Source organism: Podarcis melisellensis (genome assembly GCF_964234715.1).
Source record: "Podarcis melisellensis genome assembly, chromosome: 3".
Lineage (NCBI taxonomy): Eukaryota > Metazoa > Chordata > Lepidosauria > Squamata > Lacertidae > Podarcis > Podarcis melisellensis.
The window spans coordinates 65,866,398-65,894,006 of NC_138530.1; the positions used below are offsets into that span (position 1 = coordinate 65,866,398).

Below are 27,609 nucleotides of genomic sequence, written 5' to 3' on the forward strand. Positions count from 1 at the left end.
TGAAAATGATCTTTACAATTTGATATTAGAAAATTAAAGGAGATGGCGCTGTGTCCCCAAAGAGTTTGCAATGTAATTGTAAGGTTTATAATATAATTGTGAAACATCATATTATCATAATCCATTTCTGGGTTTCAGAATCTTATTTTGGGGGGCAGAAATCTATGCAATACTGTAGATGCTAGAAATAGATGATTGTGTGGTCCCTTTTGATCCTGAGCTATGTAAAATCCCTGGTGGAAACTTTTTGGGTAACAGAAGATGAGGGGGATCATCAACCAATGAAATGCTAGGCACTAAACCTGACAAAATCATGGTGGCATATCTGTGAATAAATAGTGTTTCATATATGAAAGAGGCTGCCTTAGCAGCAACAAAAAGAAACAGCTTTGGAAGAGAGGCTACACTACCCACTTAAAGGAAATAACAGTGTGGGTTATAGCTGCTATGGATAAAGATACTTGATTTACTTTACTCTTTTACTACATGTCATGTATTCTTAAGAGTTCACAGTATTGTCAAAGCAAAATAATTTGCCTATGCTGATTTTACATACAAGCATAAAAATAATAACTTGCTTTAACCAATTGGCATTAAAAAGCCAACTCTGATAGAATATCAGAGGTGTTTTCAAATATATATTTGTTTTTTATGTTAATGCAGATATGCTTGAATTGAACAATACCCTTAGGTATTTTGGGGAAGGGCGGCAGATCAGTGGGTAGAGCATATTCTTTGCAGGCAGAAGGTTCCATGTGCAATTCCTGGCATCTCCCGGTAGGGCTAAGAGAGACCCCCACCATAAAATGAAAAAGCTGCTGCCAGACAGTATAGACCATGTGTAGGCAAACTAAGGCCCGGGGGCCGGATCTGGCCCAATCATCTTCTAAATCCAGCCCGTGGATGGTCCAGGAATCAGCATGTTTTTACATGAGTAGAATGTGTGCTTTTATTTAAAATGCATCTCTGGGTTATTTGTGGGGCATAGGAATTCGTTCATTACTTTCCCCAAAATATAGTCCGGCCCCCCACAAGGTCTGAGAGACAGTGGACCATCCCCCTCTGAAAAGGTTTGCTGACCCCTGGTGTAGACTGTCTTGAACTAGATGGATCAATGCTCTTACTCAGTATAAGGCGGCTTCCTATGTTCTGTGTTCACGAGACAAAATAATGTCTAAAGAACCAATGGCCATAAAGACACTGTCCTGAAGCTTATTGGTGTTCGATATGGATAATCTGAAGAATTGTTGAAGCCACCAGAAATCCCAGCCTAGTAAGCTTACATGCTGTGCATTTTCTTCTGTGCTTCAGGAGTTTTTAGGCACTTATCTAAGTTTGCAATACCCGGAAGCAATGCATTATCAAAGTGGATTTTCATAAAATAAAAATTGGGACAAATTAGAACCAAATGTTCAGTTGCAAACTAGGTCCATTTAGAGAAGCTAATTGATGAATCTCTGTAAACTAAAATGGAACAATGATTGCAGTGGCAGTCACTGGGTAGCTGTATTCTGGCTATGAGAGAAAACATCTGTTTTTAGAAAGGTGGGAACAGACACAGTAAAAAACCAAAACCCAAGGCAAAACCCCACAACACTCCCATCAACCAATAGTGATAAACAGTACATCTGTAAAGGGAACTTACTGTAGGTATGCCAGTTTTCGTGACATTCCTATGGATACCATGCGATAGCATATAGTCCCACAAATATTATTCCATGATACATAGCAGGAGTGGGAAAATTTTGGTCTCAGTAGGCCAGATACTAAGTCCCTTGCGCAGTGCTTCCCAAACACTGGACAACCAACTTCAGAAGCGCTGCTGCCAGGCATTTGGGATATGCTGCAGGAAGTGCTTTGCAGGCTCAGTGCTTCCCAAACATCTTAAACCAGTTGGCTGTTGGGCCCTTGGGGAGCAATGTGCAATGCAGCCCTGCAGGCACTCCAGATCGGCATACATAACAATCCAGCAAAATGTGCAGGGGCTGGCTAAGATAGAATTCTCAATAAAACTATAAAGATGTGCACCTGTGCCACATGCTGTGTACAAACAGCCCTGCCTTTGAAGTTGTGGATGCTGTCAAGGAGCTTCCCCCAGAAAAGATAAATATATGTTGCTAAATGTATTTATGGGATACAAAACACCTAAAGTGTCTTCTTTCTCTCTCTGTATCTTGCCTGTGCAGGGTTCACCCTGCAGTGCACATTGAGGCAAGCAGAATTATATTTCCAGTCATAACTTAAACAACCTGATTTTCTACTGTGTCTTTTATCTCTGTTTTTTATAGAAGTGTGAGAGCAGTTAGTGTAGTTCCACTGCTTGTGAAAGAGAGACCCCAAAGGCCGAAAAAGATATCATAAAGCAGATGACAGCTGAATGGGATCAAGGCAGAGTTGTTTTTGCAGCTTGTAGATGTACTGTTGATGCTTTGAGACTATCACAGATTGGGATCAATGAAGCTGAATATAAAGTATCTGTACCAAAGTACTGAAATTCTATTGCAGGTAGAACGCAATCTGAGGAGGGGAGAAATTAGACTGGGATATGTGAAAAGGAAAATAATATATTTCAAAGAAAGAAAGGCTCCTGAAGTACAGTGGTACCTTGGTTTTCAACCATAATCTGTTCCAGAAGTCTGTTTGTAAACCAAAACAGGTTGTAACCCAAGGCACACTTTCGCAGAGCAATACGTTTGGCACGAGCTTAGCGTTTGTATATTCTACCCCCTCTCCACTAACATAAAGTGCTAGTGCTAATTTTCCCACTCTCTCATAACACTAGAAATCATAGACATCCAAAGAAGCTGAATGTTGGAAGATTTAGGACAGATAAAATAAAGTTGTTCATCATGCAACACATAAACTATGGAACTTGCTCCTGCAGGAGGATGAGTTTTAAAGAAGGATTGGACAAATTCATGAAGGACATGACTGTCAATGACTGTTAGCCACAATGGCTATGCTCCACTTCCACTGTCCAAAGGCAACATGCTTCTGAATACTAGTTACTGGGAATCCCAGGTGGGCAGAATGCATTCGTGCTCACATAATCCTGCTTGCCACTGTCATCTGGTTGGCCACTGAGAGAACAGGATATTGGACTAAATGGGCCATTGGCCCACTCCAGCAGGCTCCTGTTATGTTTATCATTATTATTATTACTATTATTATTATTATTATTATTATTATTAAAAAACAATGTTAACAGGGTTAATCTTTGCCACTCCACTGTGGGACAAAAAACATATTATCTGATAAAATTTAAATTGATAAAGAACCCAAATAAAAATGAATGCTACTGCTACTAATAAGAAGGGACGCAGGTGGCGCTGTGTGTTAAACCACAGAGCCTAGGACTTGCCAATCAGAAGGTTGGCATTCCGAATCCCTGTGATGGGGTGAGCTCCCATTGCTTGGTCTCTGCTCATGCCAACCTAGCAGTTCGAAAGCACGTCAAAGTGCAAGTAGATAAATAGGTACTGCTCCGACGGGAAGGTAAACGGCATTTCCGTGCGCTGCTCTGGTTCACCAGAAGTGGCTTAGTCATGCTGGCCACATGACCCAGAAGTTGTACGTTGGCTCCCTTGGCCAATAAAGTGAGATGAGCGCTGCAACCCCAGAGTCGGTCATGACCCTGAACCTAATAGTCACGGGTCCCTATACCTTTACCTTACTACTAATAAATGACCCCAGTATAAACCCATTTCCAAAGCAGTAAAAAAAATAAAATATCAGCAGCAGAATGTCCAAATTACAATCTAAACCAGTGTTGTTTTAGTAGCTGTTTTCAATACTTCAACTGAAGGAGTCAACCATACATTCCCTTTGCAGGAATTTTATAACACAGGGAACACTGCATAGACAACCCTGTCACTTGTAGTTGTCAGTCTAAATTATCTTAAAGGTGGGTCAATAAAAATAACTTTTGATGCCTTGAGGCATGGATAGATTCATATGACCACCTAAGGTCCTGCAAATAGCCTATCGTGAACAACTTTAATAATATCTGGGTACTATTCAAATTTATTATGTAATTGATTAACAGGTAAAAAAACCAGATAGCTTTGGAAAACCTCAAGATCATCCTCATATGAGTGAGGTTTGGGCAATATTTTTTTTTTAAAAAAACCAACAACTTAAAATTACAAGAAAGCTACTTTATTGAAAAGTGGAGCTTATTTACAAATCATTGGAATACAAAACATCAATATAATATTCAACTATAGATATTATCTTCACTGATACAGTCTGACTTACACTGATTTTGTTTATTTTAGTCAAAAATAGTATTATATTTTGATTTAATTAAAGGATCATTATATGTTAATGACTTTTTGTACTTGCCTATTTGCATTTTCCTAATAAAATAAAAAGGCAATTAGTCATCTAAACTGCTTTAATTCATTGAAACCCTAATGGGGACAGAGATTATATATAAAGGTTGTCTTTATTTTCTCAGTTCTATGTAACAGAAAAGAGTTAATATCTGTGCTTATCTTGCCATTTCACAATAATGCTGGAGACAGAAGCGGAAAGGGCACTGTGCCTGCATCTTTCCTTCCCTACACAATTAACAGTATGCAAATCAGATTACTGAAAAAGGTCAACAGCACTGGGGCAGTAATCTAGACTAGTCATTCTGTGCCAATGGAATATAAATATGCAAATAATAATAAAGTAGGGGCAACATTGGGGCACATTTATGAAGCCACGGACAAGAAGGAAAAAGTCAAATGAAAAGTAGTTTGAAAAGGAATGGCTACATTACTTTTTTAACCCTTTAAAGTCACAGGTTGAATATCTAAATAATAGGGAGAAAATTAAACCCTAACAACGCTGAATCATATATGAAAATTTAGCTGGTTTGGAGGTTCTAGCAGGGGAGCGCAGCTATCGTATACCCTTGACCGAAGAACGGTACACTCCTTCTATCTGTACATGAAAATTTAGATGATTAACCCATTTTCAAAATGTTTTAAATCTGTTTCTGAATAAACTATAATTTTTGTGGCTTGAGTTCTCTATTCATTTAGCATGATCAGATAACCTGCCTCTTGCCCTACAGGAAAAGAGTTGGTGTGCTGTTGGCAGAAGACAAAGGTAAAGGACTGATAGAAGGGTCCCCCGAAACGGAGGATGCTGGGGGAAGCTGAATAGGAAGAGGGCCCAGGAGATAACAAAGAATGAAAAGGAGAAAGGAGAACACATGTGCAGTGACCTGAGAAGCAGGCGGAAGGAGGGCAGGAGGACCCATAGGATTTGCAGTGGGGAATACTAAAGAAGAGGCAGGGAGTTGAAGGAAAGACAGAATGGGGATTTTAGTGATACAAAAGGCTAAGCATAAAAGAGGAAGAGAAACTGAGTATATCAGAGGGGCAAGGGGAGAAGGGACTAAATTTCACATATTGATTTGAGATAAGTAGACACAGTCAGTCGCTCTCAAGTTAGTCTGTGGAGTCTCCTAGAAATCGAACATCTTGCCACAGCAGTCTGGGGAAATGAGCTACATGTACCCTATGCTGGTGCATCAGTCAAGCAGCAAAGGGTAAAGAGGGGGTTTCTTCCCCCTTTTCCTTCCCTGCTGCTAACCAGCATGTCTAGTGTCTTGCCCAGTTTGGTTCCCAGACAGTTAGGGGGACCAAGGTGTGTAGACTTTACTTACTAAAGACTCTTTGAGGTACTCTATGCGGAAATGTATAAATGTGTTTCTTCTGTGCATTTTCAATAATGCAGTAAGATATATTTGGCAATTACAAGAAGAGATGGATTGAAATGTCACTATAGCTGAGTGAGGGTTTTAGAAATTCACAGGGTCTTAAGTTCTTAACAATAGCTGCTTCTCAGATCATTTTAGGATTTCGGCCAATAGCTCTAACAGAAGGCAAATTATATAGATCGTTAAAAAAATGTGTTGTTGTGAATCTACAGTACTCATAGAAATTCAACAAGTCAAAAGACTTGAAAAATGTAACATTGATTGGATTTGGCCTCTAAAGAATGAATAATTCTACCTCTTACTGTCAAGGTTTCCCATATAAGTAACAAAGAACTACACTATGCCCCTAATCCTTCCCAATTCATTTGGTAAACAAATATTGTAGTCATATCTCATGTGTCCCTGCAACAATAATTTTCCCAAACAGTCTATGGTCTCTGATTTTAAATTGTTTTTTTTTATATTATATGGATACTATTACAAACTGCTTTGATTTTTTTGTTATGATATAGCAGTATTTAAATTATAGTTCAACAAACAGACGGGGGTGGAGGTTCCCCAAACCTGATATAAAAAGTTCCCTATTCATGTAAGTTGTGGAAGCTGATTTGAATGCACAGAGTTACATACATATGGATCAGCTATTTCAGTTTAAATGAACGACAAAACCGTTATGTGTATGAGATGGACCAGGACAGGAGAACTCAGAAAACATCATTGGATGGATGTAATAGTTGACAGAATTTATGGATATTTGGTATAGTGCCAGTAAAAACTGGTGGGTCACGGCTACCTTGCTATTTTGGCTTCCCAATGATGTGCATCATTGCTGGTATTTGAGAGGGAGACAGTGAGCTCAGCACAGAGCAACTTTGGGAACACTGGATTGGCTGTACCACTGTGCTTGCAATGCACAAATCTCCCCACTTCCTTGCCCCTGCAGCCCACTTGATAACTGGCAGTGACATGCAGCATTCAGAAGCCAGAAGACCAAAGCAATAGCACCCTGCAGGCTGCTACTTTCTAGTTTGATACTCCACCCCCCCAAATCCTGCATTTTTAAATGTTTTCCACCAGTTAATTGGAAAAGAATTTGTTTTTTAAAAGCATCAAAGAGAAGAGAAAAAAATCAGGGAAATTCTGATGGATGGGTTGCAGTGGTTTATTGTGCTTGGCCAAGAGTTGTTTGTGAGTGTTCTTTCATTCAACAAATAAGCTCTCCAGTGGCCTGCATTTTGCAGCCTTCCTGGCTGCTTTCTGAAAAGCCCATGACATCTTTAGCTGGGCTTTCCTGTCAGCATGGTAAGGCGGGGAGGCTGCCTACTGTGCATCTGGTAGTTGTTAATAGTTATTTTTCTAAGGTTAAGCCTTTAGACTTCTAAAGAAATCAGTGTGGAAAGATTTGTTTCCAAGCTGAAAGGAATAAGTTCCCTTAAAAACAAAAACAGGAACAGCACCAGTCTTTGGCATTCAGTAGTCAGCCTCCCTAGCTTCCTGCACCTTAGTTAAAGCTCAGAGGAAGAGAGTGCAGCTTTTTTGGATCAGAGGCTACACATTGCTCACAACAATAAAATAAGCCTAACCTCACAATCACCAAAATTCAGAAACAAATGCTAAGGAAATTTAAAGTATGCTGAAAACAAGGAAGAAAAATAGAAGCCAATTTTGCAAGGGAAGAAATCTTTTGAGAAACTGGAGGACAGATTTTGGCACAATATTAATCTGAGCCTCTTATTTGTCCTTTGCTCCATCATTAAGGACTCATCCACTCTTCCAATTGTCCAGCTACTTTCCCCCAGGAAAACCTGCTGTTTACCCCTGAATCGGAACAATCATAAATCATTTTTTCTGTGGTTTGACATTTACAGTACAATGCTATGCATGTCTACTTAGATTTAAGTCCCACTATATTCAATGGCTCTTACTCCCTACTAACAATACAGGTTTAAGCCTCAAAAATGGAAATGAATGCCCTACTTTTGTGGCATTCCTGCCCATGAAACACATTTGGTTACTATTAAACTATTTCTTTGACTCAGTCCTTCCACAGAGAGAATCTTCTAAGTAATAGTTCATTTCGCTAATGCATTTCTCCATCATCCATTTCAGTCACAAATTAATTCACACTCCCTTTCACTAGTTTAACAACAGACCAGTTCTTAAAACCCAAGGGATTCTGCTGTCTCTTTCCATTCTAGATACTTAATATTTTATCTATGGTCTGTTTCTATGTACTGGCTCTGAGCACTGCTTAAGCCAAAGCTGCTAATGGTAGAATAATTTATGGTGGTAAGAGGTTAGGTGACGCTTTCCCCATTTGAACAGGTAGCATGTTTGCTATGAAATATTTTTAGCATTCTCTATGTTTCAAAACAATACAAATCAGCATTCAGTATATTAAAATTCCTAAGAGCATATGCTAGTATTTAGGAACATAGGAAGCTGCCTTATACCACACCACACTAATTGGTTAGTCTAGTTTCGTATTGTCTACACTGACTGGCAGCAGCTGTCCAGGGTTTCAAGGCAGGGATTTTTGCTTGCCCTACCTGGAGATGTTGGGGATTGAACCTGGGAATATCTCACAGCCATCCTATTCCAGAACTGATGCAAGTCCACTTGATCTTTTCTCACCTGCATCTAGACTAGACTGTATCCAAAACGCTAGGTTTTCCTATATATTCATCAACCTTCCCATAATAATACTGGACTACATAGGTCTTTGGCTTGATTCAGCAGGCCTCTTCTTACGTTCTTATGATCAGGAGAGGCTCTGGATCCACAGCTCTCATGTTATCCTGGCACATTTCCTGAACAAGAGGGAAATGCCAGCTCTGGAGTTAATGTAAGGTAAAGGGACCCCTGACCATTAGGTACAGTCGTGGCCGACTCTGGGGTTGCAGCGCTCATCTCGCTTTATTGGCCGAGGGAGCCGGCGTTTGTCCGCAGACAGCTTCCAGGTCATGTGGCCAGCATTGCGAACCAGAGCAACACACGGAAACGCCGTTTACCTTCCTGCTGGAGCAGTACCTATTTATCTACTTGCACTTTTTGATGTGCTTTTGAACTGCTAGGTTGGCAGGAGCAGGGACCGAGCAACGGGAGCTCACCCCGTCGCGAGGATTCGAACCGCCGACCTTCTGATCGGCAAGCCCTAGGCTCTGTGGTTTAACCCACAGCGCCACCTGGAGTTAATGTACTGATTTCCTATCTGATTATCTCCACCTGCTTTCAGCTAGCATGAGCCCAGCAGGATGGGATTGGGTGATTCATTCACTTCAGCCCCTTCTCACTGGGTTGCTCTGCCCAGGCAGCTAAAAGGCAGCACAGGTGAGATTTAAATAGTGAGTGCAATCTTCATTTTCTCTGCATTTTCTCTGGTTCACACTGACATACTAAATACCTGCTACATTTTTACCAGATCCCCTGCCTCTTTTTTCCAATGAGGACTGAACATTTCTTATAAATATTATGTGCACTGCTAGGGAACCTGTCTCTAGCAACTATGGGGGGGGGGGAGCTTTCCCTATTAGAGATATATTCTATGAAATGACTGAATACAATTATTCTGGAGGCCCTGGAGGTATTCAGAAGTTGTTGATTAGAGTACACGCTCAACTATGGCATATTATTATCCACGGTAAAAGTTTCACCGCACTTTTCGAAGTGCTAATCTATGAGTGAAAAGTCACATAACCTTTGATCTACATGGAAATGTATTCAGGAACTGAGCAGTAATGGACTTTTGAACTGCTGTGCATTTCCTAGTGCCGTGCACATTATTTCTCATACAAAGAGACTTCCATGCCACAAGAAAAAAAAAGAGATTCAGTGCAGATGCTTTATTCTTCTTTTGCATGTGTCAACTAGATTTCAAGCCTTCCAACAAATTACCAACAATTATAGCCAAGAAGCTGGCATTTTCTTCCAAGCGCAGCAGCCTTTAAATGTTGTAAATCAGCAGAGAATGTGCCATTTTATTCCTACCATCATTAAACATCTTTTGTTCTGTCCAGCCAGAGCAAAAGCATGGAACAACCTATACCAAGAAAAAGTGTAGCCCTGTGTTGTGTTGCACACTGGAATGCCAAGTGTATAGAAATGAGCCAGTCACCCTTAGGACTGTTTAGTAGTCCACAGACTATTTGTATGTGTGCGCATTTCCAACATGACTTCTTCCCTGAAGATCAGAAATGTCGTTGAGAAAATATGAATTGCCCCTAAATTAATTTTCCTCACTAGCTTTCTGATTAGTTTAAGTGCCAATATAAAAGAACTAGACAGCAAAGCCTTTCCACGGCATTTGGAAAATCACATATTGATTTGGGACAGAACTGCAAGACATTTACTTTTCCTAGTCTTGAGTGGCCTGGGAAAGAGTTAGGCATACTACATTAGGTTGATCATAAAACTAGTGAGTTGGAAAGAGATGCAGAGCAAATTATAAATAATTAAAGTGGTCTGCAATCACCCATGATTGCTTCTAATTGCATGCATGCCATTTTAATCACATTATGTTGAGTCAGGTAAATAAAAAGGTGGAATGACTAAGTAGTCAAAATCATACTGCTATTTTGGACACATTACATATAGATGTTTCCTTTGTTCCGTGTGGCTATTCAGATCTTTGCCAGCAAAACTATCTGGCATGGAATGATAAAGTTACTTACATCCTGTTTAATCCATGTACCTCTCCCTCTCCCTCTCTTTGCAGTACAGTGCTGTTCTATATACTCTACATTTATTTGAATGTGTGTTCATTGTATTCAAGACCTATGATACTAAATATTCTTCATTGCTGAATAAAGTACAGTATGGTACAGCATAGTACAGCATGTATTCATTTGTATGCCTTTATGTAGCCATATTGCATTTGTCATATGTGATTTACAAAAGAATAATAATTAAGCAAATATGATATATCAAATTATTCAAAACAGCTGATCCATGAAGCAGGCCAGACATTGGCTAGTGTGCAGGTGGTGCAAGTCCCACAAATCTGACCAATAGAGGCTGTTCTTACCACATGGCAGCGGCGGCAGTATATCTCAGCACCCTCAAGACTCCTCTAGAGCAATAGGTGAGCAGAAGGCTCACCTTTGAATTGAATGACAATATTTCTACCTGCCGAAGCCTTTCAAAGTCTACTGGATATGTGGGCATCAATCCAAACCTACCTTGAACAAGACATTTTGGCTTATGCAAGACAGCCACCTGAAATTTCATTGAATCTTCTCTGTTGCTGCAGTCCCAATGCCCCATACCAGAGAGTGCCTTGACCCTCAGGAGTGCTTCCCCTCTCTGAGATTGTGTCAGGCTAGAGAAAAGAGGAGGATCAAGGAGAGCTCCACAGTATGAGTTAGGTCTGCAGTGATATGTAGCATTTCTGCTAAGAAAAAATATAGCTGAGTAAGATGTGAGTTAGTTAAATATTTGCAAAAAACAAAACAAAAACCCACTGCACTCCTTGTAAGAAATGTTCTCTAAACTGTTATGTGGCCTCTAGCAGCCAAAATGTAGCAGTAGGCTGCCTTCTAAGTGCAGTGGATGAGCACCCAAATCATATATCACAACAAGTTCTATTGAAAGTTTTGTGGGTAGAAACTAAGAATGGGATAAAGGGCACAAAAGCAAACCAATCTTAATCTGGAGATTAATTAAAGTAAGAAAAATCAAGCATACTTAAATAGGATTTAAACCTCACAATTTGTTAATGAGTGCAGACATTTGAACACTTTGATTGAATTGATTTATTTAATCCTAATCTTATTACAACATATCTAAAATTGTAAAAAAGTGCAAATGTTTTTAAGTTCAAATACAGCAAGTTTTTGCTTCATAAACACTCTCGCCCTGCCACTTCTTCTAAAGGACATACTTCATAGTACTATCGTTATCCATTCCACAAGCATCTCGGCATTTAATTCCACTGCAGTAGCAACCGCAGTTACTTACGCCAGAACATTTGTCTTCAGAAATCTGGAGTTATTACACACAGTTTTAAATCAGTGATAGATAGCTTACATAAGCCCATTAAATGGAACATGAATAACATTTAAAAAGTAGCCATTGACAACCAAGATGGCATATATTTTAAAAGTGCCATTGACTAACATTTACTATCTCAACATTATGTGATAGGCATTTTATTCTTCTTCATTTTACAGTACTTGAACCATTTATAGGGGAGCATTACAAATGCCAGGAGGGTCAGATATAAGTTGCAGACAAAAGCCATTGAGGGGAGTAGAGATGATACACATCCCACATGGCACATATGTACAACTGATATTTCTGCATTTCATGTTACCATTTGAAGGCTGCATAAATTTTCAAAACAATGCTGACTTGAGGCACATATATGGTGTGTGTGTGTGTGTGTGTGTGTGTGTGTGTGCAAGTGAGAGAAAGAGAGAGAAGGAAGTCTGTGCAGGTATACTGTTGAAATACATTTGCATCTCCTTTAAAAGGACAACCTTTCAAATTGCATCTTATGATGCAACAAAAATATAGCCCATTTGTGCAAATGGAAGCCTCCACCCATGCCCCATCCCATTCTGGAGAGTCCCTTAGGGATCATTTTTGGGGGGTAAATGGGGGTAAATGCTTTTATTTAACTTCCATTTGCATAAAATACTATTTTGTTGATGCTACCTATTGTCAATTGTCAACTTTCTTTTCTTCTCTTTAGATGAAGTATTGTAAGTTTCTATAATTCATTTTTTTTAAAAAAGGTATCACTTTAAGCCTTCAATGAAAACTAGGGAAACAAGATTAAATGCATTTCTAATATGCACTTGAAAATGTTAGAAACACTACTAAGTGATACTGAAGCAAGACAAACTGCAGTGAAGAAATTGCCAAAAATCACAATACCCTGGGCTGGACTGCAGTGCCCTGGCCAACCTAACCAAATTCCCTCTTGGAAAAGTGTAGAATATTCCTATGCTTTATACAGTACTGTAAAATGCATTCCAGCTAGCTTCCTATGCTCAGTATATACCTATTAGGTAATACTGTGCTTCAAATCTTTTGTTCTGTTTGTAAAATATTGGTTAGGGACCACAGCATTTTTTTTTAGAAGGGGTAGAAAACCATAGCTCATATCAGACCAATAAGCAGACTGGTTGGATTGTTTCCCATGAATTGAGAAACTTAGACTTAGAAAACAGAACAAAACCTGGTTCGCTGTCCAATACAAAGAGCATAGATTATGCCAGAAAACACATTCTGTTGACTGTGTTGCACTGCCTGCACAACTGAATAGAAAACCATAAACATAGCTAAAGCCATACATGAGAGGAAGAAAATTAAACCAACACCTGGACAGCTCCCTTCACAGAAGTCAATGTGTAAGGCAGACTTTATTAACCAGGTGCCATCTAGATGTTTTGGGCCAGTCAGCATGGTCCAATGGTTCAAGGATGAACTGAGTTGGAGAAGGATGGGAGGTATCTGTTCTCATTTACAGATAATTAATTTTCTGAGTATGTCACGAGTCTCCCTAAGATGATATTTTGGGGAATCTGAGGTGAGATACTCACGCAGTGGAAGTTGCCCTCAGTTCCAGCACCACGCAGGCTGCTTAAGGTCCAAAGTAGTTTACTGCTACAGAGTATAAGGCTTCAGTAATACAGTTCTGGACATTGATATATACCTACAACTTGCAGGCTTTGCAGATACAGATGCAGATATATACAAACAGGAAGTATTTCTATTGCTCCAGCAATTCAGGATGTAACAGACTCCTACTCATTACTCCAACTAACACAACAACACAAGACCCTGGACACTGAGCTGACATGCACTGGGCCATTACCATAGCAACTGGTTTGGCTGACCATGCACTTGTTGGCTTATCCCATCCATGGGATGATTTACAATTATGACGGAAAATGACCCTTTCCTCCATGCCAAATTTTTCCAACAGATAAAAACGGTGGCCAAAAAAGGGTGCTGAAATGTTAGCAACTCATGTTCAGCTTTTGAGGGTGGAATTGTATGAGAGATGGTGACTTTAATATTGCATGCACAATACTTCTGACCTGTGTTGTTTTACATTAGCATACAACTATGCATACTCTTTTAAAACAAACATAATCAAAACAACCTCATAAAATCTCAAATAATGAACTGAGGTACCAGGGGACTGGGGATTGCTCAAACACAAAGCTAGATTAAAGGTAAAGGTACCCCTGCCTGTACGGGCCAGTCTTGCCAGACTCTAGGGTTGTGCGCTCATCTCACTCTAGAGGCCGGGAGCCAGCACTGTCCACAGACACTTCTGGGTCATGTAGCCAGCGTGACAAGCTGCATTTGGTGAGCCAGCGCAGCACACGGAACACCGTTTACCCTCCCGCTGGTAAGCGGTCCCTATTTATCTACTTGCACCCGGGGGTGCTTTCGAACTGCTAGGTTGGCAGGCGCTGGGACCGAGCAGTGGGAGCGCACCCCGCCGCGGGGATTCGAACCGCCGACCTGACGATCGGCAAGTCCTAGGCTCTGTGGTTTTACCCACAGCGCCACCCAGCTCCCACAAAAGCTAGATTACCTTGGCCTAATTCAGTCTCCCTCTCCTTTTCAGCCTAACCCACCTTTCAAAGCTTTTGTAAGAATAAAACATTTTTAAGTTCAAAGCAGTGGCTGTGTGATTCCATTGTAAATCTGTTTTCCTTGACCGAGGTGTGAACATGGAATAGTTGTTGGTAAAATGATTCATTAGTGTTTTACTTTGTGTTTATGTTACAAAGCTCACATGGTTAGTATTTTTTCATACATACGGGAATATTATGAAATCCCGAAGTTATTAAAAACTGAAGAAAATACTGTATACACAAGATACTCATGTGCATAAAACTAGAACACAGTGCCAGATGCTTATTTTCCCTCACCCAAAATTCACAGGGCACAGCTTTCAGAATATTACAGAAGCACATGAACTTTCCTGGCAAAGTTAGAAAAGCTTTTATATCAGTATCCCTGGAAACATAATGTTCATCACAAGCAGCCCAATCCACAACCCAGCACAGCTAAAATTATAGGCTTTAAGGAGATTCACTGCCCGACCCTCAAGGCTGCTGAAGCAGTGCTAGCATAATTGCCAATTCTATATCCTATTTACACATATATTTCAGGACTGCGATAATGTCACAGGTATAGATACTGGAGCAAACATTTGGTGTTAACATCTTGAGGTAGTAAGCCATTAAATAATTCTAAATACATGATTTAGGTGAAAAAACCAGTTTCCAAATGGATTATATTCAATATATTTTGGACATCTAATATTTCTTAAGATTTATTCCTGCTTTGCCAAGCAATATTCAAATGTTCCAGAAAGAGACAGCTATGATTAAATATCCAAATATGAACAAAGTCAATCTCACAATCAGGATTTTTAATAACAGTTTAGCAAGAATCCAAACACAGGTGCAAAAACTGTATGAGAGTTTGAACTATTAGCTATAGTCCCAATTATTTGTCAATGACATATGAATATGTAACTGGCTTGTAAACACTTCTAAAGCCCTAATTAAAGCTGACTGAAATTGTCTGCTGAAACTAGCACCATGTTGTTTTATGCCTCTGGAAGTACAGAAGGATGTACTTCTCAACAATTGCAACATTTTACTTTAAATGCCAAGCCAAACACAATTCTCCAAATCCTTACACTTCCCCAATCCTACTTTTAAAAAAAAATCTAGAAGAAGAGAACTAAAATAAATTTCTGTAGAAATAAGCACACTATATGGTGTATGAACATTTATGCAATTGTGGGAACGTTGAGTGGAAAGAAACAAAGATCTGGCAGAGTAAAGTCAGATTAGGATTCACTTTTGTGCTGTGTGGCCCCAGTCAAATCTGGGAGCTCTGTTGTGGTATAACTGGATTTTTTTTTTTTTTAAAGAATTGCCATAGTTCAAAACACAAGCCAATGAAGCAGTGGCTTCCTTTTCTGTTGACCAGTTAAAACTGTGTACATATTACTGTTTACTCTGCATCCAGTAACCTTCATTACATATCTTTAGGCACCAGGTGAAAACGTTTCTCTTCAACCAAACCTTTGGCTGATTAATGTTATATGGCCTTTTAAATGTGTTTATGGGAGGAGGATTATTGGCTTGTTTTTGTATTTTGTGTTCTTATTTTGTATTTTTATGTTGTGAACTGCCCTGTGATCTTTGGATGAAGGGTAGTATGGTATATAACTTTAACACACAAACACTATATATATATATCCATCCTATTGTGCTCATGTGCAACTCCCATGAATTTCAGAAGGGTCTGCAGAGGAGAATTTATCAGTGGATTGTGTTCTTAATTCTTAAAAGTCAATACAAAATTAAAGAGATATTTCAGTAGCCAGGGAAGCAAGTCTACTTTAAATATGTGAGAAGGAAACATTTCTTGTAACAGTTCCCAATTACTCCGGTTTCATTCCTTATGGTATTTCAGAGAGCAAAACCCAAGAGTCGTGCAATTATCATTATATTCTTATTCCTGTAACAGGTTATATGTGCTAATGAAGAAAAACTAATTACATAGTAGTTGTAATCAGTTACCTAGCAAGCCTTTTCCCAAGCCTCCCTTCCAAACAAATGCCTGATTACATCAGAGCCCATCACATTTCCCCTTATTAAAAATGAAAAAACATACACATAATGACCCAGGAAGTAGCTAAAAGAACAATAGTCGAGTTTTACCAGCTATTAGAACTTTGATCATCTTTGATCAATGCTCAGCAGTTTCACTCAACTCTCTGTCTTTAATTTCATGAAACTACTTTCAGTGAACTTTCCATGTGCTCTTCTTGGGTTAAAAGAGATCAGCACGAATTTAGCACACTGAGAAATCGAAGCATGCACACACACATACCCATAATGTTTACTTTGAGAAGGGGAATCAGCTGAGCATCCAGCAGTTCTCAGCTGTGTCCCTGCATGGATTTGTGGAAGGCCAAGTGGTAGAGACTGTTGATAGTAAGTAGTAGAGCTAAGCCAAAAAATGATCAGAAGTCATTTGTCTGAGGAAATTTCTGAGCTCCCTCCACTTGCTAACTTCCCACAAACTACTAAAAGAAGGCCACTTTGCAGAATTTTCCCAAAATATCCCCACCATTTTCTTCCCATAACAACTCTAGATTGTGGTGGGTACAAAATTATGACCAGGTTGCCAATACAGTTTCTGTTGTCAGCTGAAGTAGCAGAATCGGGGGGGGGGGGGAATCCCGTAGGGAAAAAAAAATAAGATATGCTATTGCCAAGGTCAGTGCTGGCCCACCCATGAGGCAAATTGGTGACTGCCTCAGGTGGCAGAATCAATAGGGGCAACAAATCTAGCCTCCAAAGTATGTATTGTCCACTGCTGTTGCCATGCTGGCCGTCAATGCTGACCCTGTTTGCCCTCAATGCTTCCTCTGCAGTGGCCTCTTGGCAAATAGGAGGACACTGATCTCCTCCCACCTTTGTTCCTGATGTAGATATTCGCTCATTCCTTCTTCCCTGGCCAGTGGAGATCACAAAATATATTGGGCTCATCCTAGCAAACGAGTCCCAGTTGTGGCTGGTAGGGCAAAAGGCAGAGAGACCAACAGCAGATGGGACCAGAGTTAATGGCAGATAGTGCCAGCTAATTCTATTATCGTTCCTATCCTTTTCCCTCTGGAGTTGCACCAGGGCAGCACTGAGACTAAGGAAGAAGTTGACAAACATTGCCACCCCCTGGAATAGTTGCAAGTAAGAAGGCAGACAGATGGTGGCAGACAGAGCACAAACTGAGGTTGGGGGAGCAGTGGCCCATTTGCCCTGATGACCTAGCTTCCATTGTTAACCCCCATTGAAACAGTGGAGGGGGGAATTCCTTTTCCCACTAGAGAAATGTCTTCCTTTACACCAATGCCATGTTGACCAGCATCAAGTAGTTATTAATAGTAGCCCCCCCCCTTTGTCTGTACACTTAGGGGAGGAACTAAGATACAGGAATGATACAGGAAAAAGGAACAGCCAATGATAGCTTGGCTATTTGCAAATTCTTCCACTTTTGGATTTTCAGTTATTGCTTTTCTAACTTATTGAAACTGTACTTATCAATTGGTCTGAAAGCTTCTTTAATGGATCATCTGGAGGAATTACAGCTAGGGGCTAATTAGACACCTCTGTCCCACAGCCTGTGCCATATGGTATCAGCAGCATGTGAGACCAAATTTACCACTAAGAAAAATCAGATTAATAAAGTTCTGATCACCTCAGAATTGCTGGATTAGTCAGCTGTTTTGGGAGAAAGGGGCTTTGTTATTTTGTTGCTTGTTGAAGAACACGCTCTTAGTATGAAACCAACAATCAAGTGCACTTCTGTTCAGTTCATAAGGTTACTTAATCAATGAAGTCCTACCCTCAAAACACAGAATCCAATTTCTTTCCAAATAGGTGTTTGCAGTAGCTTGATAAGTGGAATATAATGCTATACTACTGCAATCGACTCTTGAATAGATAGCATACACCTTAAATTAATCCCATTGAAATTGTTGCTGCAGATGTTGAAAGGAGATGCATTAAGCTCGACCTGGACACTCTAGGACTGAATTCACAAATGTATGACATTATATTACAAAATGGAATAAGGTGTATTTTACCTGATTTTCCATTATAAAATAGCATAGTAAGAAACATTTGAGGAAAAGAGCACCTGAGTATGATTTTGTCCATTTCCTACCCCACGTTCATTTGGCAGCAAAACATATCTTAAAGTTCTTGGTAATTCTGGAAGTTTAAAGAAATGTAAAGTACAATCTTCTACATGCCTACTCAAATGAAAGTCTTATTGATTGTTGTTAGCCGCCCTGAGCCCAGCTTTGGCTGGGGAGGCGGGATATAAATAAAATTTATTATTATTATTATTATTATTATTATTATTATTATTATTATTATTATTATTGAGTTCAACAATGAGGCAAATGGGTGTTGGACTGCATCTTAAGCCCATCACAAATTTTCAGTAGGTTTGCATGAAAAAACACATCACAATAAATTGGGATATTGTGCAGATAAACAATTTTAAATTCACAGGTTGAGCTGAGCAAGCTGTGGCATGTTTATGAAACACTTTACCCTGAGTGGTGAAAGTCACTGGTATCTGCCAGGCAGCTGCTCTACAATATACCACAAAGATAGTGATGCTGATTAATTGCACATGAACTTTATCAGAATGACACCTCTTTAACAATGTGTTAGGTAATTATTTTAATGAATTAAGCACTTGTTTTTATTTAAAGTAATTGTACATCTTAATGTATTAAGTAACTGCTCTATTATTATTATTTTCCAAATATTAAAGTAGAGTTCCATTTTTCTATTTTAAGGTGCATTAACTTGTCCTTCTGGTGTGTCTCCTAAAAGCCCAGAAGTTTGTTCTGGATGAGGCATATGCTTCTTATTCTCAAAATCTCTCTCTCCCCCACCACCTCTGCTTTTTTCTGTTTTTAAGCTAAGTTCAAGTTATCAAATACTAATACCATTTTTTAAATACCTAGGCTGATGGGAGCTCTAAAAGATATAACAACCAGGAGTGAAGTTGATGTGCTTAATGAATTGAGATGGGCAATCTCTCCCAAGATCACAGAATCATAGAATTGTAGAGCTGGAAACTCAGAAATTATTAGGGGAGACCCGATATAGTTCATGCACACCTTTTGTATTTAATAGATGGTCTCCCAAATATCTATTTTCTTTTTCCCCTACTACACACAGAGTGCTGGACTTTTAAATATTAGATTTAGTCAAGAACTGCTGAATAACCTTGGCAAAACAAATACAGTAATAATCACAACAAAATTAAGATTTATTTAGAAAAAGGTAGTTCAGGCATATAAAAAGCATGCTGTGTACTAGGTAGCTTTATTAGACTTAGCTGATGTTCAGTGCACTCCTAACTCCTTTGTGGATGATGTGTGTGTCAGTGGGGGGTGGGGGTGGCTGCTAGGACATCATCCTGGCCTCCACCATGCTGCTTGTTGTCAGAGCTCCACCACAGTGGCCACCTGAGCTTCACCAAGTTGAGTAGGAAGCTATTGCCAGCAGATAATATCAAAATGGAGCTTGTCACATAGGGTTGTTGGTGGCTTTGGATCCTATGTTTGCAAAGCTCCATTGAGCCTCTGTGTAATATGAGGATTGGGACCCTCAGCTACACCAGTCTCAGACTGTCCAACTGCCCCTATTTTCCAGGGACATCCTGAATTTACAGAAGCCACCCCAGTTTTTTATTTGACCCCAGAAGGTCCCGCTTTTCCTTAGGATGTCCCTATTTTCATTGGAGAATTATTGGAGGGTATGGAGTTATGTGACCCCAGAGCCAAGGAGATAAGTAACTATACAACTTTTAGAAGACATCTGAAGGCAGTCCTATATAGTTTTATGTTTTATATGTGTTGGAAGCCACCCAGAGTATTATCCTCCTCCTCCTCCTCATCATCATTATGGAATAGGACGTCCCTATTTTCTTCGGAGAAATGTTGGAGGGTATGCAGTCTGGAGCAAATTATTGTCTCTGCACCAATTCTAGGAAGCAATTCTACATAGATGTATGCCACATGGACAGCAAAATCGATCAAGTATACCAAACAGATAGCAACCTGATCTCTTATTCAGAGGAGGGGCTCTACTGATGTGGAGTACAGATAGGCTGTCAGGCCTGATGTTTCATGGATTTTCTTTTTCTTTTTAACCAAGCACTAGCAATCTGTTTAAAGTTTTCCATTGACCAATGAATTAGCATGCAGATTATACAAAGGGAAGGCAGGAAGACAACTAACGAACAGAGTCTGGCACTTTATTAGGTCATATAGAAAAGCATTTTCAACAGCTGTTTTACAAGTGTGTAACTCCTTCTCATATAAACTACTTAAAAACTACTACTGGTGTAACCCCCTTTTTTTGAAGTTTGGGAACCGTGGTTAAACTGTATTGGAAGTTTCAGCAGCAATATGTTTTTGGCTGTTTTAATAATAGTATTTCAAATATGAAATTCAAGAAGGGCTAGTTTCCTCTTTTTTATCTTATTGTTATCCACCCTATGATTTCAAGGTTGGGCATCTTTACATTTAAATAATAAAAAACTAGCCCAAAACCTCCACTGCAGGCTGCTGTGTATCCAACCATTTCTAACAGACCATAAATACAATTTCCCCTCTATTCTATCACCTTTAACTTCTCATTACCATATGAATTATTAGTTGAGAGTACAAAAATGGAAGTGTTCATGAAAGCTTGCCCAAATGTGCTGTATCTACAGTAATGGGGAATTTAATTTTGTAATCAGTTCCATTCTAACTGGTAGAGATGCTGAGGTTAAAAAAAATATGCTGCAAACCAATTTAACTGGAACCACAAGCATGCTTAATAGTATCTGCCCATGAAACTACCTTCAATATAACCCTACGCTGTTGGATCCCAGCACTATTTTCAATTTTCATTTGTTAGATATATGATCAACCATGTCAAATCTGCCCTGAGTAATAGAAGTTGGAAAAATAAAATGAAGTCATTTACTTAAAACATTTTGATAGCTATTTGTCCAAAAAATCCTGGTCAGATTTTGTGCTCAAAGGCATTTACCTACAAAGTTAACCAGATGCTTTGAGAAGAAAACTAATTTAATTTCACCGTTATCTTAACAGAACATCTGTTAAACCAATATCCAAAGAAGGTAATGTGTTCAAAATTAAATATCCTGCAGGTAGCCTTATTAGAATACACGCAACACTGAAATTTAACTGCTAACCACTTCATTATAAATGTGAACCACAACAATTTAATTATTTCTTTGATGGTTATAAACTAATAAGGCACCAATGCATCTCTAGTGCCAAATCACTCTTGTAGCTAATATGGAAGGATTAATACAATGAACAAATCACCACATTGTCATGTTAAAAAATTAATTTCCTACCTTTTAAACATTACAAAACACTTAGTATTTTTAACTGGTGTGTTAAACATCCTTTTGAAATGTCACATTTAACTGACTCATTACTGAAAATTTAATACCAGGAAGCTGGAAGTGCTACCTTAGGTATTTGTATGGACCTCAGGTCCTCAATGCATGCCGTGTATGAGAACCTCAACAGTCCATTTCATTATGCTCTTACTGCTACAGGGCTCTCTAGTAGGACTAATTCAGCCAGCTAGCCCTAGTGACTATCTAATGCTTATTAGATGGATTTCCCCCAAATTGATTTTTGATTTTTGAATTTTATTGTTATTCATGTTTTTATACTATATTTTAAGCTGCTTTTACAATTAAGTGTTTTAATTTTGTTGTTAGCCACCCTGTGCCAGGTTTTCTGAACCGGGAAGGGTGGTGTATAAATAAAAAAAAATGTTATTATTATTAGTGTGAGATACATTAGTAAAGAAAGAGTGTTTTATATGCGCTATAGCACTGTGACACCAGATGGCGATGTGGAGTCCCGTCTTTTGCCAACGTGATTTCTCATTATGAAGTTTACAATGTGTTTTCCTGAAACGCGTTTTTTTATGTCTAGAGATCCAGCCCCTGTCGCTGATCTAGCCTTACAGATAGTCTTCTGCACTCCAGAAATCCCAGCAGCTGCTGCTGCAGCAGCATGTCAAGGTAGACTGCTGCTGCTGCAGGTGTCTCTGGATCAATAAGGGAAGGCAATCTTTTGCTCTGTAGGGCACTGCACCAGTGATTTTCCCATGCATGTGGATATCTCAGTGAACCCATCATTTTATGCTACAGCCAGGAACATGCTTCATCACCATCTCACAAAACCTTTCCAATTATAGATGTGTGGCATATTATTCTTTCATATATTCCAGAGTTTTGCCCTAGCACACATAGGGTGGCCCTGTGTCTTACTTTAAAGAGGACAATTCTCTATTTGAAGGGCTGTCCTACTCCTTACTGCAGAGGTTTTCAACCTTTTTGAGTCCACGGCTCCCTTGACCAACTACATTCTTTCTGAGGCACCCCTGTAGGGCTCAGAAGCCCAGTTATGTCACCCCTTACCTGCAGAACTGGCAGCCCCTTACCCCTTTTTGAACAGCCTCCCTTGTGGAGTGTTCACTCAACTCCTCTTCTCTCCCCTCTACTTGGGAGTCCTCTAGGCAGCCACTGCCCCCCCCTCAGGTCTCTGAGCTGACCCCTGTGCCCCAAAGAGAGGTGTTTCCCAGAGGCACCGCTCGCCTGGGGAGCTTATAGCCAGGGCTACCGCAATAAACATGTGTGCAAGTCTTTGGGAGGCAGAAACATGAGAGGGCATCAGAGGAAGGAGGGAAGGAAAGAGGGACAGAGGCCAGCGTTGCCCACAGCACTCCTGTCCATCGTTCAAGACACCCCAGGGTGCCACAGCACACTGGTTGAAAATCCCTGCCCTACTGACTGGGTGGTGGGCACTAGAAGGACTCCTATGTTGTTAATTAGGTTAAACTGCTCTTTAATCCCATTACCTCTGGTGGTTCAGGTGAGGGAAGGGGAGTAGTGACCCCCTTCACGCACCTTTTTTGGGTGATGGGCTCATCCTGAAGCTTGCTCTCTGGGCTCTGGGGTGGGATAGGGGCTGCCCTTGAGGCTAAACTGCTTCATTGAACCAAAGCTATGGGGCCTCAGGGTGTGTGGGGTGGAAGAGCATAGGCCTTCCTACTCACCTTCATGGTGGGTCTTGGGAATGGGAGGCAGGCTGGACAGCTGTGCATCCAGGTCCTGCAGGCAGGACTTTTGGTTGCCCTAAAGGCTGCAATTTATTTCAGATTCATGCTTGCTCCTGCACCAATAGTGTTTCCCTCAGCAGGGTTTTTTTAAATGGGTTTTAATCTTAAATAAAGCAGTCCTAGTTCAACCCACCCCATGTGTCTTCTTTATCCGGCTATCAGGTCGCAATGCAGTTTGCCCACTACCACCTAATATGTTCATAGTTGGTTGGGTTTCCCACGTTCGGTTTCAATACTATCTCAAGTAGAAAGCACAGCTCTCCCCAAACCCATTCAAAAATATTTAGAAAGGGGAAACAAGCAAAGGGAATGTCTCCGTTTATAACTCCCTTTTCAACAAATGTAAGCATTCTCTGCTACTATAATCCGTGGCTTGATATTTAGTATCTCCAATTATTTGTCTCTTTGGAGTAATTGTTTATTTTAATGTGCGACAGTTTATCCTCAGTGACTTGCTACTAGTGCTTCAGACAATCGTTCTGCCTACATATCTTTAGCACAGGGACAGTGAGAGATAAATATGTACCATAAAATTAAGGCAATGTAAAATATCGTTGAAAGAAGCTAATATCTTTAAATCCAAACTATACCTTTGAAGCTAGTTAGGAAGCTTCACCTACTTCAGCCTGTGTTTGCATGACTGCTATCTGGGGTGGGAGGGAGGGAGGGAGGATGGTGTTTGCAAACCAGAGCATATTATGTATGCATTAAGTCGCCTTCACTGACCACCAGTTTCTTTCTAGGCTGAGCTCAAAATCACCTGGTGTTGAAAGCAGTCTTTAAAGCAGTCTAGGAATAAAGTCCTTTTCAGAAGCTAGCTTAAAATCAACATATGAGCTGGGCAGATCTAGGTAGCCCCATCCCAATAGTCCCCCTTGATGTCCATGAGTTGAACATGTGTGAAAAGGTAAAACCTACATGTGTAGGGCGCTGACATCAAGGAACTGATATCAAAACATTTAAACAATAAAATTAATTCATTGCTGATGTTCTATTTGAATTACTGAGCTCTATACAGGGCTACCATGAGAATGGTCTGAAAGCTGCAGCTGGTGCAGAATTTATGTAGTAAAATCCCATCTGGTTGCTTGGGCTTTCTCTGACCAATTGAACTAGAAACTTCTGCACTATTATCTGTTTCTTACTTTTTAGTGTCTTAGTTTTAAATTGTTACAACATGTGTTTTTACTGTTGAATACCACTTTGAGTTTTCTTTGTCTAAGTAATTTAGAAATATTACAAAAAAACAAAACCAACAAAAACACAGAAAAATAATACCATAGTAAAAAATTATCAAAACTACAGTGCAGCAGAAACTCATACATCAAAACAGGACTAAAAACAAACCATTGGAAACTAAATATATTTAATCAACTAGCCACAAAAGTCTTCCCAAAGAGTCAGGCTTTAAAGGAAGGCTGAACAAAAGTAGTCTGTCCCATTCGATGGCGATGAAAGTAGTAGGGCATTAAGCTGAATATCATCAAAGAGGATGGTGGATATTTTCTACAATAGTCAGTGTTGAGAAGGAAGAGAAAATTCTCAGCAAAGCCTTTTCTGAGAAACTTCAGCTCAGTTAATACTGAATGAAACTATATTGTTGCAGTTCACACTGATGCATAATAGAAGAAATGGGCTTACAGGGGAGGACTGGAAGTAGGAGGGCAGTGGGACAAATGTGTGATGTTTGGGCCATATTAACAGTGGCCCTGGAGGAACAGTGGGTGGTGTAGTAGGGCACTCATTTGACCAACCATCAGTCATGTTGCTGCTAAGTAAGAGGTAGGGGTGGCAGTAAAGTCTGTATGGGCAGATGCAATCTGGTGCTTTTGCCAGTGTGCTTGCAGCATGCTGGCCTTGCCATCACTGGCTTGCCCCTCCATCTCCTGGAAAGCAGCAACAACATGACAAATCTGAGGTGTGGTAAGTACTACCACCCCACTATGTCATCAATTACTGCCTCACTGAACTTTGTGGGACTTGCTTTGGGGTGGACCTGTATAGTACTGTGTTGTCTCCAGATTTAGAAGATTTTGGAGTGTCACTAGATGTATCTTTCTTAATGCCAAGTTACGCTTGATGCCATGGCAAGTTTGACTCCGCAAGTAGAAATAAAGAAATATTTTCAATTAATCCTGCATTCAGTATAACATTGCAAATTCTTTCCATGCCAATACTTTCAAGTTACCTTCTTTAAAGGTAATAAGAGGAAAATGAAAATGTGATGCAAACACCCAGTGTTGCTTTGTAGTTCTTTGAAATAAGTGCACCAGATGCACCTCCATTGAATCCAGTTTGTGAATTAGAAATAAATTCTGTCTTAAAAAATAACATAAAAATAGTAAATTAGTCTGTTTCTACTAAGTAAGGCAGATATATGACTGAGGTGGTGGCAACATGGTGACTAGTGACTTAACAGTACTTGTGTAACAGGATATGCTCTGGGTGATACGAATTCCTGACAGCAAATTTTATGTGTATAGAGCGGCTTTCTAAAACATATCTTTTGTCCTTCTTTTTGTCACCAGGCTACATGATCATAATAATTTTGACAGGCTGTGAAAGCCATGCTGTCATAGGTAAGACATTAACAGTGACACAATGACATGAAGTGTTCTGAGTCCACTGCCAAACTTCAAACTATGTATCTGTCCCAGGCTATAATGTGATGTGAACAGCTCTGCTAGGCTCCTCACTGGCAGTTCTTTAACTGCTTCAATCTTATGAGGAGGTGGTAATCTCATCGTTCTGAATAGCCCATTATCGTTATCAGGGCTCTTTTCACTTCAATAAAGAGCAGCTGTAAAAAATGACATGACCTCTGTGACAAGGGGAAGGGGGGCGAAGGAAGCAGCCATTAGTAAACTTCTCCACAGAAGATATGCCAGTAGCTTGAAATGTGTTGTTGGCATCTTGATAGTACTGAGTAATGACAGAAAACATAGGTAAGAGATGTAAGCCTCAAAACTTACCTCTCCCCACCCCCACAAATATTTTATGTGGCAGAGAGCCATAAATCATACCCATATACAACAAAGTATACCCAGCTGGGCAATTATTAGACTGTAATTTTTACTTAGCAATTCCTAAAACCATCTTGTGCAAGATTATCTCTCATGGTTTACAACCTCAGCCATGTCCCTCGTGTAAGATAATGCTTAGCCCTATGCTTCCCTAAAGGTTACTTTTTATTCTCTATTTAGAGCTAATTCAGTGCAATATCTTTCTTTTTTAAAGATTCAATCTTCCTTTCCCAGCAGGAGGAAATGCTCAGGAGTGCCATTACACATTTGATGTCATATTTATTCTCAGCTGCAAATTCAAGTAATGCAAAGAATTCAATGAGATATCTATGAGACAATCTAACAGATGCTCTTCTAGATGAAATTCACAGTTTACCTCATTACTAGCCTGAATATTTTCTGCAACGTGCACACTAGAGTTTCATAGCCAAGATGGTTGCTGGTTTACAGCTAGGTCAAATCATTTTCTACATTTTTAGATTATTTCTATCACCATCTTATACTGTACTGACATTTTATATTAACATTCTAATCTCTGCAGGCCTGTGATGGATTGGTGATTGAGGACATCAGGAATAGGTCAGCATCCAGTGATACAGCTGTTACCAGGGAGTTTCAGAAATATATAAAGATATGTGACAAAGGAGAAGCTATTGAACTCAACAACCTAGGCCCCATCTGCACTTTACATTTATGGCAATATCAAACCATTTTAAACAGCTGTAGCTTCCTCCAAAGAATCTTGGGAACTGTAGTTTGCTAAGGGCATTGAGGGTTTTCAGGAGACACTTATCCCCTCACAAAGTGACAATTCCCAGAGTTCCTTGGGAAGAGGGTTTGATTGTTAAACCAATCTTGAAATTGGTCCAGGACATGTGGATCAGGTTGGTTTATACTGGAATTTGCAAAGATCCATGTCCTCAGATGTCTCTACTCCCAGGAAAGAAACATACGCACTAACTTTACATTACTTTTGTGATAATGGTAACAAAATGCAGTAAGCCACCAGCATTCAGATTTAGATCCCATTGTTTTCTGTAGCTAAGAAGAAATGTTAACTTTTGCTAGTGGCTTGTTTGGAGAGGAAGAAGCCATGGGTTCAGACTACACAAGCCAGATCATGGCTTATTTTCCTACAGCG

At 39.8% G+C, this 27,609-nt stretch overlaps 1 protein-coding gene across 5 annotated transcripts in view; it reads right to left on the minus strand.

Annotated features, from left to right (window-relative positions):
* NKAIN2 (sodium/potassium transporting ATPase interacting 2) overlaps positions 1 to 27,609 on the minus strand; it is a gene marked incomplete at its 3' end in the record, with an annotated part of 446,408 nt that overhangs the window by 172,567 nt on the left and 246,232 nt on the right. The window lies entirely within an intron of this gene.